Source organism: Ranitomeya imitator, chromosome 4 (genome assembly GCF_032444005.1).
Source record: "Ranitomeya imitator isolate aRanImi1 chromosome 4, aRanImi1.pri, whole genome shotgun sequence".
Lineage (NCBI taxonomy): Eukaryota > Metazoa > Chordata > Amphibia > Anura > Dendrobatidae > Ranitomeya > Ranitomeya imitator.
This window is the reverse complement of record NC_091285.1, coordinates 447,740,227-447,756,200: the sequence shown is the minus strand read 5'-3', so window position 1 is coordinate 447,756,200 and position 15,974 is coordinate 447,740,227.

The window sequence follows — 15,974 nt, the reverse complement described above, 5'->3', positions numbered from 1 at the left end:
TCAGCCATGGAGGCGGGGTTTTTGATTCACCCTTTCCTTACCTGCTAGCTGCATGCTGGCTGCAATATTGGATTGAAGTTCATTCTCTGTCCTCCGTAGTACATGCTGCACAAGGTAATCTTGCTTTGTGCAGGCGTGTACTATGGAGGACAGAGAATGAACTTCAATCCAATATTGCAGCCAGCATGCAGCCAGCGGGTAAGGAAAGGGTGAATCAAAAACCCCAAAACCCCGCCTCCATGGCTGAAGATTGTTCCCTCCAAATTCAGGTGACAGTGTCCCTTTAATATGCCCGAGGGCCATTTTGAGTACCTGGTTATGCCATTCGGGCTTTCCAATGCTCCATCAGTATTTCAGTCCTTTATGCATGACATCTTCCGAGAGTACCTGGATAAATTCCTGATTGTGTATTTGGATGATATTTTGGTCTTTTCGGATGATTGGGAGTCTCATGTGAAGCAGGTCAGAATGGTGTTCCAGGTCCTTCGTGCGAATTCCTTGTTTGTGAAGGGGTCAAAGTGTCTCTTTGGAGTTCAGAAGGTTTCATTTTTGGGGTTCATTTTTTCCCCTTCTACTATCGAGATGGACCCTGTTAAAGTCCAGGCCATTTACGATTGGACTCAGCCGACATCTGTGAAGAGCCTGCAAAAGTTCCTGGGCTTTGCTAATTTTTATCGGCGCTTCATCGCTAATTTTTCTACTGTTGCTAAACCGTTGACTGATTTGACCAAGAAGGGTGCTGATGTGGTCAATTGGTCTTCTGCGGCTGTAGAGGCTTTTCAGGAGTTGAAGCGTCGTTTTTCTTCTGCCCCTGTGTTGTGCCAGGCAGATGTTTCGCTTCCGTTTCAGGTTGAGGTTGATGCTTCTGAGATTGGAACAGGGGCTGTTTTGTCACAGAGAAGTTCTGATGGCTCGGTGATGAAGCCATGTGCTTTCTTTTCTAGAAAGTTTTCGCCTGCTGAGCGTAACTATGATGTTGGTAATCGTGAATTGTTGGCCATGAAGTGGGCATTCGAGGAGTGGCGTCATTGGCTGGAAGGAGCCAAGCATCGCGTGGTGGTCTTGACAGATCAAAAGAATTTGACTTATCTTGAGTCTGCCAAACGGTTGAATCCGAGACAGGCTCGATGGTCGTTATTTTTCTCCCGTTTTGATTTTGTGGTTTCGTACCTTCCGGGCTCTAAGAATGTGAAGGCTGATGCCCTGTCAAGGAGTTTTGTGCCTGACTCTCCGGGTGTTCCTGAGCCGGCGGGTATTCTCAAAGAGGGGGTAATTTTGTCTGCCATCTCCCCTGATTTGCGGCGGGTGCTGCAAAAATTTCAGGCTGATAGACCTGACCGTTGCCCAGCGGAAAAACTGTTTGTCCCTGATAGATGGACTAGTAGAGTTATCTCTGAGATTCATTGTTCAGTGTTGGCTGGGCATCCTGGAATCTTTGGTACCAGAGATTTGGTGGCTAGATCCTTTTGGTGCCCGTCTTTGTCGCGGGATGTGCGTTCTTTTGTGCAGTCCTGTGGGACTTGTGCTCGGGCTAAGCCCTGCTGTTCTCGTGCCAGTGGGTTGCTTTTGCCCTTGCCGGTCCCGAAGAGGCCCTGGACGCATATTTCTATGGATTTTATTTAGGATCTCCCCGTCTCTCAAAAGATGTCGGTCATTTGGGTGGTTTGTGATCGCTTTTCTAAGATGGTCCATTTGGTACCTTTGTCTAAATTGCCTTCCTCCTCTGATTTGGTGCCATTATGTTTCCAGCATGTGGTTCGTTTACATGGTATCCCGGAGAACATCGTTTCTGACAGAGGTTCCCAGTTTGTTTAAAGGTTTTGGCGATCCTTTTGTGCTAGGATGGGCATTGATTTGTCTTTTTCCTCGGCTTTCCATCCTCAGACAAATGGCTAAACCGAACGAACTAATCAAACTTTGGAAACATATCTGAGATGCTTTGTTTCTGCTGATCAGGATGATTGGGTGTCCTTTTTGCCGTTGGCTGAGTTCGCCCTTAATAATCGGGCCAGCTCGGCTACTTTGGTTTCGCCGTTTTTCTGCAATTCTGGTTTCCATCCTCGTTTCTCTTCAGGGCAGGTTGAGTCTTCAGACTGTCCTGGTGTAGATACTGTGGTGGATAGGTTGCAGCAGATTTGGACTCATGTGGTGGACAATTTGACATTGTCCCAGGAGAAGGCTCAACGTTTTGCTAACGGCCGGCGCTGTGTGGGTCCCCGACTTCGTGTTGGGGATTTGGTTTGGTTGTCGTCTCGTTATGTTCCTATGAAGGTTTCCTCTCCTAAGTTTAAGCCTCGTTTCATTGGTCCGTATCAGATTTCTGAGGTTATCAATACTGTGTCATTTCGTTTGGCCCTTCCTGCTTCTTTTGCCATCCATAATGTGTTCCATAGGTCGTTATTGCGGAGATACGTGGCGCCTGTGGTTCCATCCGTTGATCCTCCTGCCCCGGTGTTAGTTGAGGGGGAGTTGGAGTATGTGGTGGAGAAGATTTTGGATTCTCGTGTTTCGAGACGGAAACTCCAGTACCTGGTCAAGTGGAAGGGTTATGGTCAGGAAGATAATTCCTGTGTTTTTGCCTCTGATGTTCATGCTGCCGATCTGGTTTGTGCCTTTCATTTGGCTCATCCTGGTCGGCCTGGGGGCTCTGGTGAGGGTTCGGTGACCCCTCCTCAAGGGGGGGGTACTGTTGTGAATTCGGTTGTCGGGCTCCCTCCTGTGGTCATGAATGGTACTTCGGCTGGTTCTGTCCATGGACTTCCTCTGGTGGGTGTTTCTGAGTTTCACAGGTGACGAGGTTAATTCGTTAGCTGCTGCTCTATTTAACTCCACTTAGATCTTTGCTCCATGTCACCTGTCAATGTTCCAGTATTGGTCTAGTTCACTCCTGGATCGTTCTTGTGACCTGTCTTCCCATCAGAAGCTAAGTTCCAGCTTGTATTTCTTTGGTTTGCTATTTTTCTGTCCAGCTTGCTATTTAATTTGTTGTCTTGCTTGCTGGAAGCTCTGGGACGCAGAGGGAGCGCCTCCGCACCGTGAGTCGGTGCGGAGGATCTTTTTGCGCCCTCTGCGTGGTCTTTTTGTAGGTTTTTGTGCTGACCGCAAAGTAACCTTTCCTATCCTCGGTCTGTTCAGTAAGTCAGGCCTCACTTTGCTAAATCTATTTCATCTCTGTGTTTGTATTTTCATCTTTACTCACAGTCATTATATGTGGGGGGCTGCCTTTTCCTTTGGGGAATTTCTCTGAGGCAAGGTAGGCTTTATTTTTCTATCTTCAGGGCTAGCTAGTTTCTTAGGCTGTGCCGAGTTGCATAGGGAGCGTTAGGCGCAATCCACGGCTATTTCTAGTGTGTTTGATAGGTTTAGGGATTGCGGTCAGCAGAGTTCCCATGTCCCAGAGCTCGTCCTTATTATCAGTAACTATCAGGTCATTCCGTGTGCTCTTAACCACCAGGTCCATTATTGTCCTGATCACCAGGTCATAACACCTAACCCTACACCTAATCCTAGCCACAACCCTAACCCTAATCCCATCCTAGACACAACCCTAACCCTACACCTAACCCTAGCCACAACCCTAACCCAGACCCTAGACACAACCCTACACCTAACCTAATCCCAAACCTAACCCTAATCCCAACCCTAGACACAACCATAACCCCAATCCCAACCCTAGACACAACCCTAACCCTAACCATTTAAAAAACTGGCGTGGGCTCCCGCGCAATTTTCTCAGCCAGACAGGGAAAGCCAGTGACCGAGGGCAGAAATTAATAACCTAGTGAGGGACCATGGTTATTCCCCCCCCAGCTAAAAACATCTGTCCCCAGCCACCCCAGAAAAGGCAAATCTGTAAAATGCGCCTATTCTGCCACTTAGCCCCTCTCTTCCCACTCCCGAGTAGCAGTGGGATATGGGGTAATAAGGGGTTAATGTCATCTTGCTATTGTAAGGTGACATTAAGCCGTGTTAATAATGGAGAGGCGTCAGTAAGACACCTATCCATTATTAACCCTACAATAGTAAGGTTAAAAGAAAGACACACATTTATGATTAAAAAATGGTAATTAAATATTTTTTTTTTACCAACAGCTTATATAAAATAAAAAAAAATCCATACCTCTCTGCCGTTCAGTCAAGTCCCACGCATTAAATCCATCAAAGGGTTAACAAGTGAAGTTTACAACGGGGACTGGTGCTAATGCGAACAGCCCCGCTGTAAACCACTGCAGAATGGCATAATTCATCTCTGCGCAGCCTCCCCGGATGACCGGAGATGAACTGGTAAGTGTGCAAAAATTTCCCACTCTCCGGAGTTCACCTCCGGTTAGCCGGGGAGCCGGCGCAGCTGCAGTCATTACCGCACGAGTTCACCCGAGAAGCACGAGCTGCTTTCAGGTAAACTCGTTACACAATGAACGGAGTCGCTTTACGGCCCTGTATTGTATTGTTTAGAGCAGCCACATGCAGCCGGCTGCTCTAAACTCTAGATCATCGTGGGACACTCGTTTAAATTAGATGCTGCGGAGGGTAGGTATTTTTTGTGATTTTTATTTTCACTTTTCTTAAGGTGAACGAGGGCTTCGGGAATTGGGTGTGTAGGTGATTTTTTTAAAATTTTATTTTAGGTGGCGATCGGCGGGGACAGGTATGTATAATTTATTTCTACAGGTAACCACTGGCTACCAATGAAAATTAATTTTTGGGGACTAATTTAATAAATGCTAAATAAGTAATGTGGCAATAAAAAAATAAATAACATTACTCGCCCATGGGGACAAAAAAATTAATAACCACTGGCCACCAATGAAAATAAATTTTTGGGGACTAATTTAATAAATACTAAAAAAGTAATGGGGCAATAAAAAAAATAATTAATATTATTCGCCCATGGGGACAAAAAAATTAATAACCACTGGCCTCCAATGAAAATTATTATTAGGGGACAATGTAGTGGGGAAATAATAGGAAATTTATTTAGGAAAATAGGGGGGGTGGGGCGCTCAAATTAATCAAGTCGGGACATAACAAAAAAAAGAAGTGATTTAACAGCAGGAACAGTTCGATGGGAAATACTGCTCCCATCGAGCTGAGCCTGCTGTCACTACTTGTAGGGAACAGACATAGGCCGATGGGAGTAGTAGTCTTATCGGCCTATGTCAGACAACACACATACACCGCAAAAACAACACACACACACACACATACACACACTTACCACACTGATCATCAGCGGCAGATCCAGGTCCATCCGGTCATACCACTCCATGTCGGCAGCCATCATCCAGGAAGATGGGAATGATCTTGAAGTCTCGTCTTCCTGGATTATGGGATGCTCATGGCATGGTGGAATGGCCATTATGGGATGGCCATGATGTCACTTCCCATTTGCTGCGTTTTTAACCGCAGCAAATACACTTGAAATCCACAAATATTTTTAATGTTTGCGGATTTCAAGCGTTCCAATACATGTCTATGGGCGCGGAATCAAAGCGATTCCGCAAAATTAATGAACATGCTGAGTTTTTTTCCGGAATGCGATTCCTCCACGGAAAAAAATGCAGCATGTGCACAAAAAATGCGAAATGCATTCTAATAATAGGATGCTTAATGTAAGCATTTTTTTCAGCGGAAAACAGCCAAAAAACGCTAAAAAAACACAAAAAATCCTGAACGTGTGCCCATAGCCTTAATGTGTCTCACCGTCAAGTACAAAGAATTAAAAAAAGATTTGAAGAGACTGGAGATGTGTTTGACAAGCCCAGGTCCGACAACTGCTCAGGAGGAACGTTTGTTGGTTAGAAAATCCAAAGCAAGCCCCTCTTCCACTGCAGCAGAACTCCAACAGGCCTGGTCACCTCAACAAGTCCTTGTGTCAAGTAGAACAGTTTGTAGGATTCTGTCTCGAAATGGCCTCCATGGTCGAAACAGTGCCCAGAAGCCAGCACTAAACAAAAGGCAAATAAAAAACCGTGTGACATTTGCAAAGTCCCATAGCCTGCTAAACAGATGGACGCTGGAAAAGTGGCAGAAGGTGGATTTCTCTGATGAATCTTCAATAGAATTACACCACAGCCACCGCAAATACTGCAGGAGACCTACTGGAGCCCGTATGGATCCAAAATACATCCAGAAAACAGTTAAATTTGGTGGTGGAAAGATCATGGTCTGGGGTTACATTCAGTACGGGGGTGTGCGAAACATTTGCAAGGTGGAAGGCAATATCAATAGCCTAAAATATCAAGAAGTATTAGCTACCTCTTATATTCCAAATCATAAAAGGGGTCAAATTCTGCAGCAGGATGGTGCTCCATCTCATACATCCATCTCTTCACCAAAGTTCTGCCAGGCAAAAAAGATCAAGGTGCTCAAGCACTGGCCAACCCAGTTACCAGACATAAACATCATTGAGCATGTTTGGGGTAGGATGAAAGAGGAAGCTTGGAAATCAAAACCAAAGAATCTAAATGAACTCTGGGAGGCATGTAAGACTGCATTCTTTGCTATTCCTGATGACTTCATTAATTAATTGTATATCATTGTTGATCCACATGGATGCAGTCCTTCAAGCTCATGGAAGTCACACAAAATATTAAATATGACTCTAATAGCACCACAATTTCATTCACCAATGTTATGCAACATATATTTGTATTTTAAGTTAATCATTTGTTTGAATATCACATTACTTTCTGTGGGCGACAAAACTTTTGTCTTACCAAAATCTGACCATTCTGTGTCCATTAACTGATCAATATTTCTGCATTGATGCCAACTTATTTTCTTAACCTAAACCACATTTCCAAGGGCTTCAGCTTTCAAAAGAATAATTTATACAACCAATGGATGAATTTAACGTCAGGTTATAAGCTTTTAGTTACATAACAAGGATAAGCGACAAAACTTCTGTCAGGGAGTGTATATATAATGTATTTTATTTATACAACTTTCTCTTAATAAGAAATCCCTGTGTTCTTCCTTGATTTGTTGCGACAACTGGAAGGGGGGGCACAGTCACCAGCTTTAAAATTCCTCCTGCGACCCCAAGCCAGCAGACCCTGACGAAGGGGAACAGAGATTTCCCTGAAATGCATAGGTTTTGTCAATTGGACACAGCAGGACTCCGTACTCAACCTAAGTAATGTCACCCGCCATGGACACCAGCCGCGTAGTTACCAGGGACACTACCGACCATAGTGCACTGGTTGGATTACTCTCAAGCAAGCCTTTCATCGTCACGTTGAACCGCCTGGACACTAACACACGCAGGAGCGAAGAAGATGCCGACACACTTGTATCCTCCCTTGGATGATGAGGATTTGACTTCTGCACATACTGTGACTTTTATTTTATTCCTATTTAATCAAAGTGGGGTTTTCCATTTGGAAGAGGAAGTCTGCCACTCTCCAGCATCCAGCGATCATTGATCATTTTGGGGGATTAATAGCAGTACTTACCTAATTTTATTGCCCTATCTGTACAGGGGATTATTGTTACCAGCATTATGCTAATATTCATTATACATTGTATCAGGCATTTTCATGTCCCTTTCTGTAGGCAGGGCCGCCATCAGGGCATTACTGCCCTGACTGGTGTATGGGGCCCGGTGGGCAGAGGGGGCCCGTCTCATCTGCTCACCGGGCCCCCCCTACAGGCGCTGCGGAACGCTATTGACGTGTGGGCCCGCGCCCGCACATCAATAGTTAACAGCCAATCCGAGGCTGGCAGCTGACTTGAGCCGCAGCGCGCACTTCGCCAGTGTCTGACGTCATTGTCAGCCGCCGGCAAGTTCGCGCTTCACCTGCATGGAGGGAGTGAGCTTCGCCCGCCGCAGTAGCGCGGCCAGGTAAGAACTCGTGTTTTTTTTTTTTTGAGAGCGGCGATCCAGGGGGCCTTGGGGCAGAATGCTGGATATGCTGGGGCAGAAATGCTGGACACGCTGGGGCAGAGATGCTGGACACGCTGGGGCAGAGATGCTGGACACACTGGGGCAGAGATGCTGGACACACTGGGGCAGAGATGCTGGACACGCTGGGGCAGAAATGCTGGACATGCTGGGGCTAGAGATGCTGGACACGCTGGGGCAGAGATGCTCGACACGCTGGAGCAGAAATGCTGGACACGCTGGGGCAGAGATGCTGGACACAATGGGGCAGAAATGCTGGACACACTGGGGGCAGATATGCTGGACACACTGGAGCAGAGATGCTGGACACACTGGGGCAGAGATGCTGGACACACTGGGGCAGAGATGCTGGACATTGGGGGCAGAGATGCTGGACATTGGGGGCAGAGATGCTGGACAGTGGGGGCAGAGATGATGGACATTGGGGGCAGAGATGCTGGACACCCTGGGGGCAGAGATGCTGGACACACTGGGGGCAGAGATGCTGGACACACTGGGGCAGAGATGCTGGACACACTGGGGCAGAGATGCTGGACACACTGGGACAGAGATGCTGGACATTGGGGGCAGAATGCCGGGGACACTGGGGGCAGAATGCTGGAGATACTGGGGGCAGAAATGCTGGAGACACTGGGGGCAGAATGGAGATACGGGCATGATTGGAGACACAGGGCAGAATGAAAGACATGGGGGCAGGATTGGAGACAGATCGAGCAGGATCATGGGGCAGGATGGATACGATGGAGCAGGATAAGGAGATCACATGGGGCAGGATGGGGAGATCATATGGGGCGATCATATGGGGCAGGATGGGGAGATCATATGGGGCAATCATATGGGGTGTGACAGCGACGGAGACGCTACAGAGGGTATGAAGGGGCGGACCCACTGAACCGTGACAACGATCCTCCCAGGGGCGAGCTAACCAGATGGACCACCCCCTATACAGAGAGCGTTAGGGGCGGACCCGTGAGAGACTATCGCCACGGCAGCTGGAAGGCAGAGTGAAAGGGCTAGAAGTAGGACCCAGAAAGGTATACTAGACCAAGAGGACTAAGACAGGACAGAGGGGTGGTACAAAAGGACAGCACGAACCGGTAGGTAACTGAGGTGAGGCCGGCGACTGGAACAAGGACGGTGCAGTGGACACGGACAAGCAGGCAGGAGAAAGTGGGAGCCGACAGGATGAGGAACTGGGACTGGACCTAGAGGGATAATGGAAGAAGCACAAAGTCAGGTATACGAGAAGGCTGGACCATAGTGCGGCCTAAATCACTTGCAGGCACAAATGAACACAAGAACTTCCGGGTTGTAGTCCTCCAGGAGATAGAGAGGAAAGGATGGAGAGGCAGGGACACTCTCAGAGGTGTGAGCGCGCAGCCGACGGGAGGCAGAGACCGGGAGCGCGCGCAGGAGAGGACGCCAGGCGGGAACCCGCAGCAGGGGTGTGACATGGGGCAGGATGGTATGATCATATGGGGCAGGATGGGGAGATCATATGGGGCAGAATGGATACTCATGAGGGCAGGATGCGAGAACATATGGCTGGAGCCAGGAATGAGACACACGGGGGCCAAGATGGGGGATATTATTACCATAGGGGCTAATTAAGGGATATTATTACTGCAGTGACGTATTTAAACTGCTGCATGACCAGCTCTATCCTCGCCTACTGTATCCTCACCCATCCCTTGTAGATTGTGAGCCTTCGCGGGCAGGGTCCTCACTCCTCCTGTACCAGTTATGACTTGTATTGCTTAAGATTATTGTACTTGTTTTTATTATGTATACCCCTCCTCACATGTAAAGCGCCATGGAATACATGGCGCTATAACAATAAATAATAATAATAATAGTATTTATTTTAGTTTTTGAGTATACTGTTTTAAATGGGGGGGGGGGGCGGTCCTGTTACTGTGTAGAGTGATACTATGTCGCCTTTTTTCTTCATGTGGTTGGGAAAAATTAAGTAATGTGTTCTGCAAGCAGAGCTCGAGATAACTGTGTTATTTCCTGCAGAGACGAGTCCTGGCTGGAAGAAGTGATGGTGGTCTGTGCTGGATGAAAGTTGAAAGATGAAGGACTTCACCTAGAGACGTCACTGGTGAGTCGGTGTGTTACCTATACACTGACATTATACACTGTACACTATATACAGAGCTCCTGTGTATAATCTCACCGGAGATCACTGTATTACTTATGCATTATATACAGAGCTCCTGTGTATATCATCAGTGATCACTGTATTACCTGTACACAGACACTGCATACTAAGTACAGATCTCCTGTGTATAATGGCACTTATGGTGATGGCATTGTGTTTTTTTTTGTTTATTACTTATCAGTATTGTAGTATTCGGTCACTTTGTGGTGGTAATATGTGGTCTGGTCACGGTGCGGTGGTATTTGTCCCTTGTATGTGCTATTTGGTCACTATGTGGTAATAATATGGTGTCTGGTCATGGTGTTGTGGTATTTGTTCCTTGTATGTGATGTTATTCGATCACTGTGGCAGTAATATGTTGTCTTGACATGGTGTAGTGGTATTTGTTCCTTGAATGTGATATTATTGATCATTTTAAAAATTGAAAAATAAATAAAAAATATTCCTAAATTGTATTGCATATTTTAACAAATATTTAATAGGTTACAATAGAGTAGGGCCCGGCCAAAAGTGTTTACCGTGTTATGGTGGCTGCTTAAAAAATCTTTTGGCCAAAACAAAAGCTGCCGGCTATATGTGTGATCTGGTCTGTTAATGTGTGATTGGTGAGAAGTGGAGTTTTTCCAAGAGAGAGCGGTGGGACTGTGGACAGTTCGAGGGGTGGTGTTGTGAATTCTGTGATCAAGCTCCCTCTTGTGGTCACGAGTGGTACTGCGGCTTCTGAGTTTCCTTCCTCAGGTGATGAGGTTAAGTCGTTAGGTGCTGCTCTATTTAACTCCACCTAGTGCTTTGATCCTGGCCTCCAGTCAATGTTCTAGTATTGGTCTTGCTTCCTCCTGGATCGTTCCTGTGGCCTGTCTGCTCAGCATAAGCTAAGTTCTGCTTGTGTTACTTTTGTTGCTATATTTTCTGTCCAGCTTGCTTTTTTGGTTTTGCTTGCTTGCTGGAAGCTCTGAGATGCAGAGGGAGCACCTCCGTACCGTTAGTCGGTGCGGAGGGTCTTTTTGCCCCTCTGCGTGGTTGTTTGTAGGTTTTTGTGTTGACCGCAAAGCTATCTTTCCTATCCTCGGTCTATTCAGTAAGTCGGGCCTCACTTTGCTAAATCTATTTAATCTCTGTGTTTGTATTTTCATCTTACTCACAGTCATTATATGTGGGGGGCTGCCTTTTCCTTTGGGGAATTTCTCTGAGGCTAGGTAGGCTTATTTTTCTATCTTCAGGACTAGCTAGTTTCTCAGGCTGTGCCGAGTTGCATAGGGAGCGTTAGGCGCAATCCACGGCTACCTCTAGTGTGGTTTGATAGGTTTAGGGTTTGCGGTCAGCAGAGTTTCCACGTCTCAGAGCTCGTCCTATGTTTTGTGGTTTTTGTCAGGTCACTTGTGTGCTCTGAACTTCAAGGTCCATTGTGGTTCTGAATTAACTATTCATAACAGTACTGGAGGCCCAAAGTACTATGCTTCTCAATAGAGGGAAAAAAGAAGTTCTGAGACCATTTTTTTTTCTTTGCACTGTGTTTTGCCTTTTATTTCCCCTAGACATTTGGGTGGTTCAGGACACAGGTGTGGTGATGGACATTAAAGGTCTGTCTTCATGTGTGGATCTTCTCACTGCAAGAGTACAAAATATTCAAGACTTTGTGGCTCAGAATTCTATGTTAGAACCAAGAATTCCTATTCCTGATTTGTTTTCTGGAGATAGAGCTAAATTTCTGAGTTTCTAAAATAATTGCAAACTGTTTCTGGCGTTGAAACCTCGCTCTTCTGGTGGCCCAGTTCAACAAGTTAAGATCATTATTTCTTTATTACGTGGCGACCCTCAAGACTGGGCATTTTCCCTTGCGCCAGGAGATCCTGCATTATGTAATATTGATGCGTTTTTTCTGGCGCTCGGATTACTGTACGATGAACCTAATTCAGTGGATCAGGCAGAGAAAAATTTGCTGGCTCTGTGTCAGGGTCAGGATGAGATAGAGATTTATTGTCAGAAGTTTAGAAAGTAGTCTGTGCTCACTCAATGGAATGAATGTGCTTTGGCAGCAATCTTCAGAAAGGGTCTCTCTGAAGCCCTTAAGGATGTCATGGTGGGATTTCCTATGCCTGCTGGTCTGAATGAGTCTATGTCTTTGGCCATGCAGATCGGTCGACGCTTGCGTGAGCGTAAATCTGTGCACCATTTGGCGGTATTATCTGAGCATAAACCTGAGCCTATGCAGTGCGATAGGACTTTGACCAGAGCTGAAAGGCAAGAACACAGACGTCAGAATGGGCTGTGTTTCTACTGTGGTGATTCCACTCATGCTATCTCCGATTGTCCTAAGCGCACTAAGCGGTTCGCTAAGTCTGCCACCATTGGTACGGTACAGTCGAAATTTCTTTTGTCCGTTACTTTGATCTACTCTTTGTCTTCCTATTCTGTCATGGCATTTGCGGATTCAGGCGCTGCCCTGAATTTGATGGACTTGGAGTTTGCTAGGCGCTGTGGGTTTGTCTTGGAGCCCTTGCAGTGTCTTATTCCATTGAGAGGAATTGATGCTACGCCTTTGGCCAAGAATAAGCCTCAGTATTGGACCCAGCTGACCATGTGCATGGCTCCTGCGCACCAGGAGGATATTCGCTTTCTAGTGTTGCAAAATCTGCATGATGTGGTCGTGTTGGGGTTGCCATGGCTACAAGTCCATAACCCAGTATTAGATTGGAAATCTATGTCTGTGTCCAGCTGGGGTTGTCAGGGGGTACATGGTGATGTTCCATTTCTGTCTATCTCATCATCCACCCCTTCTGAGGTCCCAGAGTTCTTGTCTGATTACCGGGATGTATTCGATGAGCCCAAGTCCAATGCCCTACATCCGCATAGGGATTGTGATTGTGCTATCGAGTTGATTCCTGGTAGTAAGTTCCCTAAGGGTCAACTGTTTAATTTATCTGTACCTGAGCACGCCGCTATGCGGAGTTACGTAAAAGAATCCTTGGAGAAGGGTCATATTCGGCCGTCGTCATCGCCATTGGGAGCAGGGTTCTTTTTTGTGGCCAAGAAGGATGGTTCGCTGAGACCTTGTATTGATTACCGCCTTCTGAATAAAATCACGGTCAAATTTCAGTACCCCTTGCCGCTGCTATCTGATTTGTTTGCTCGAATTAAGGGGGCTAGTTGGTTCACCAAGATAGATCTTCGTGGTGCATATAATCTTGTGCGTATTAAACGGGGCGATGAATGGAAAACTGCATTTAATACGCCCGAGGGCCATTTTGAGTACCTAGTTATGCCATTCGGACTGGCCAATGCTCCATCAGTATTTCAGTCCTTTATGCATGACATCTTCCGAGAGTACCTGGATAAATTCCTGATTGTATACTTGGATGATATTTTGGTCTTCTCGGATGATTGGGAGTCTCATGTGAAGCAGGTCAGAATGGTGTTCCAGGTCCTGCGTGCTAATTCTTTGTTTGTGAAAGGATCAAAGTGTCTCTTTGGTGTTCAGAAGGTTTCATTTTTGGGGTTCATTTTTTCCCCTTCTACCATCGAGATGGACCCTGTTAAGGTCCAGGCCATTTATGATTGGACTCAGCCGACATCTCTGAAGAGTCTGCAAAAGTTCCTTGGCTTTGCTAATTTTTATCGTCGCTTCATCTGTAATTTTTCTAGTATTGCTAAACCATTGACCGATTTGACCAAGAAGGGTGCTGATGTGGTCAATTGGTCTTCTGCTGCTGTGGAAGCTTTTCAAGAGTTAAAGCGTCGTTTTCTTCTGCCCCTGTGTTGTGTCAACCAGATGTTTCGCTTCCGTTCCAGGTTGAGGTTGATGCTTCTGAAATTGGAGCGGGGGCTGTTTTGTCGCAAAGAGGTGCTGATTGCTCTGTGATGAAGCCATGCGCCTTCTTTTCCAGGAAGTTTTCGCCTGCTGAGCGTAATTATGATGTTGGCAATCGAGAGTTGCTGGCCATGAAGTGGGCATTCGAGGAGTGGCGTCATTGGCTTGAAGGAGCTAAGAATCGCGTGGTGGTCTTGACTGATCACAAGAACTTGACTTATCTCGAGTCTGCCAAACGGTTGAATCCTAGAAGGGCTCGTTGGTCGCTGTTTTTCTCCCGTTTTGACTTTGTGGTTTCGTACCTTCCGGGCTCTAAAAATGTGAAGGCGGATGCCCTGTCTAGGAGTTTTGTGCCCGACTCTCCGGGTTTGCCTGAGCCGGCGGGTATTCTCAAAGAGGGAGTAATTGTGTGTGCCATCTCCTCTGATTTGCGGCGGGTGCTGCAAAAATTTCAGGGTAATAAACCTGATCATTGCCCAGCAGAGAAAATGTTTGTCCCTGATAGGTGGACGAATAAAGTTATCTCTGAGGTTCATTGTTCGGTGTTGGCTGGTCATCCTGGAATCTTTGGTACCAGAGATTTGGTGGCTAGATCCTTTTGGTGGCCGTCTCTGTCGCGGGATGTGCGTTCTTTTGTGCAGTCCTGTGGAATTTGATCTCGGGCTAAGCCCTGCTGTTCTCGTGCCAGTGGGTTGCTTTTGCCCTTGCCGATCCCGAAGAGGCCTTGGACACATATCTCTATGGATTTTATTTCGGATCTCCCCGTCTCTCAAAAAATGTCGGTCATTTGGGTAGTTTGTGATCGCTTCTCTAAGATGATCCATTTGGCACCCTTGTCTAAATTACCTTCCTCCTCTGATTTGGTGCCATTGTTCTTCCAGCATGTGGTTCGTTTACATGGCATTCCAGAGAACATCGTTTCTGACAGAGGTTCCCAGTTTGTTTCGAGGTTTTGGCGAGCCTTTTGTGCTAGGATGGGCATTGATTTGTCTTTTTCCTCGGCTTTCCATCCTCAGACAAATGGCCAGACTGAACGAACCAATCAGACCTTGGAAACATATCTGAGATGTTTTGTTTCTGCTGATCAGGATGATTGGGTGTCCTTTTTGCCGTTGGCTGAGTTCGCTCTTAATAAGCGGGCCAGCTCGGCTACCTTGGTTTCACCGTTTTTCTGCAATTCTGGGTTCCATCCTCGTTTCTCTTCAGGGCAGGTTGAGTCTTCGGACTGTCCTGGTGTGGATACTGTGGTAGACAGGTTGCAGCGGATTTGGACTCATGTAGTGGACAATTTGACCTTGTCCCAGGAGAAGGCTCAACGTTTCGCTAATCGCAGACGCTGTATGGGTCCCCGACTTCGTGTTGGGGATTTGGTTTGGTTGTCATCTCGTTATATTCCTATGAAGGTTTCCTCTCCTAAGTTTAAGCCTCGTTTCATTGGTCCGTATAGGATTTCTGAGGTTCTTAATCCTGTGTCTTTTCGTTTGACCCTTCCAGATTCTTTTTCCATCCATAACGTATTCCATAGGTCATTGTTGCGGAGATACGTGGCGCCTGTGGTTCCATCTGTTGATCCTCCTGCCCCGGTTTTGGTGGAGGGGGAGTTGGAGTATATAGTGGAGAAGATTTTGGATTCTCGTGTTTCGAGACGGAAACTCCAGTATCTGGTTAAGTGGAAGGGTTATGGTCAGGAAGATAATTCCTGGGTCTTTGCCTCTGATGTCCATGCTGCCGATCTTGTTCGTGCCTTTCATATGGCTCATCCTGGTCGGCCTGGGGGCTCTGGTGATGGTTCGGTGACCCCTCCTCAAGGGGGGGGGGTACTGTTGTGAATTCTGTGATCAAGCTCCTTCCTGTGGTCACGAGTGGTACTGCGGCTTCTGAGTTTCCTTCCTCAGGTGATGAGGTTAAGTCGTTAGGTGCTGCTCTATTTAACTCCACCTAGTGCTTTGATCCTGGCCTCCAGTCAATGTTCTAGTATTGGTCTTGCTTCCTCCTGGATCGTTCCTGTGGCCTGTCTGCTCAGCATAAGCTAAGTTCTGCTTGTGTTACTTTTGTTGCTATATTTTCTGTCCAGCTTGCTTTTTTGGTTTTGCTTG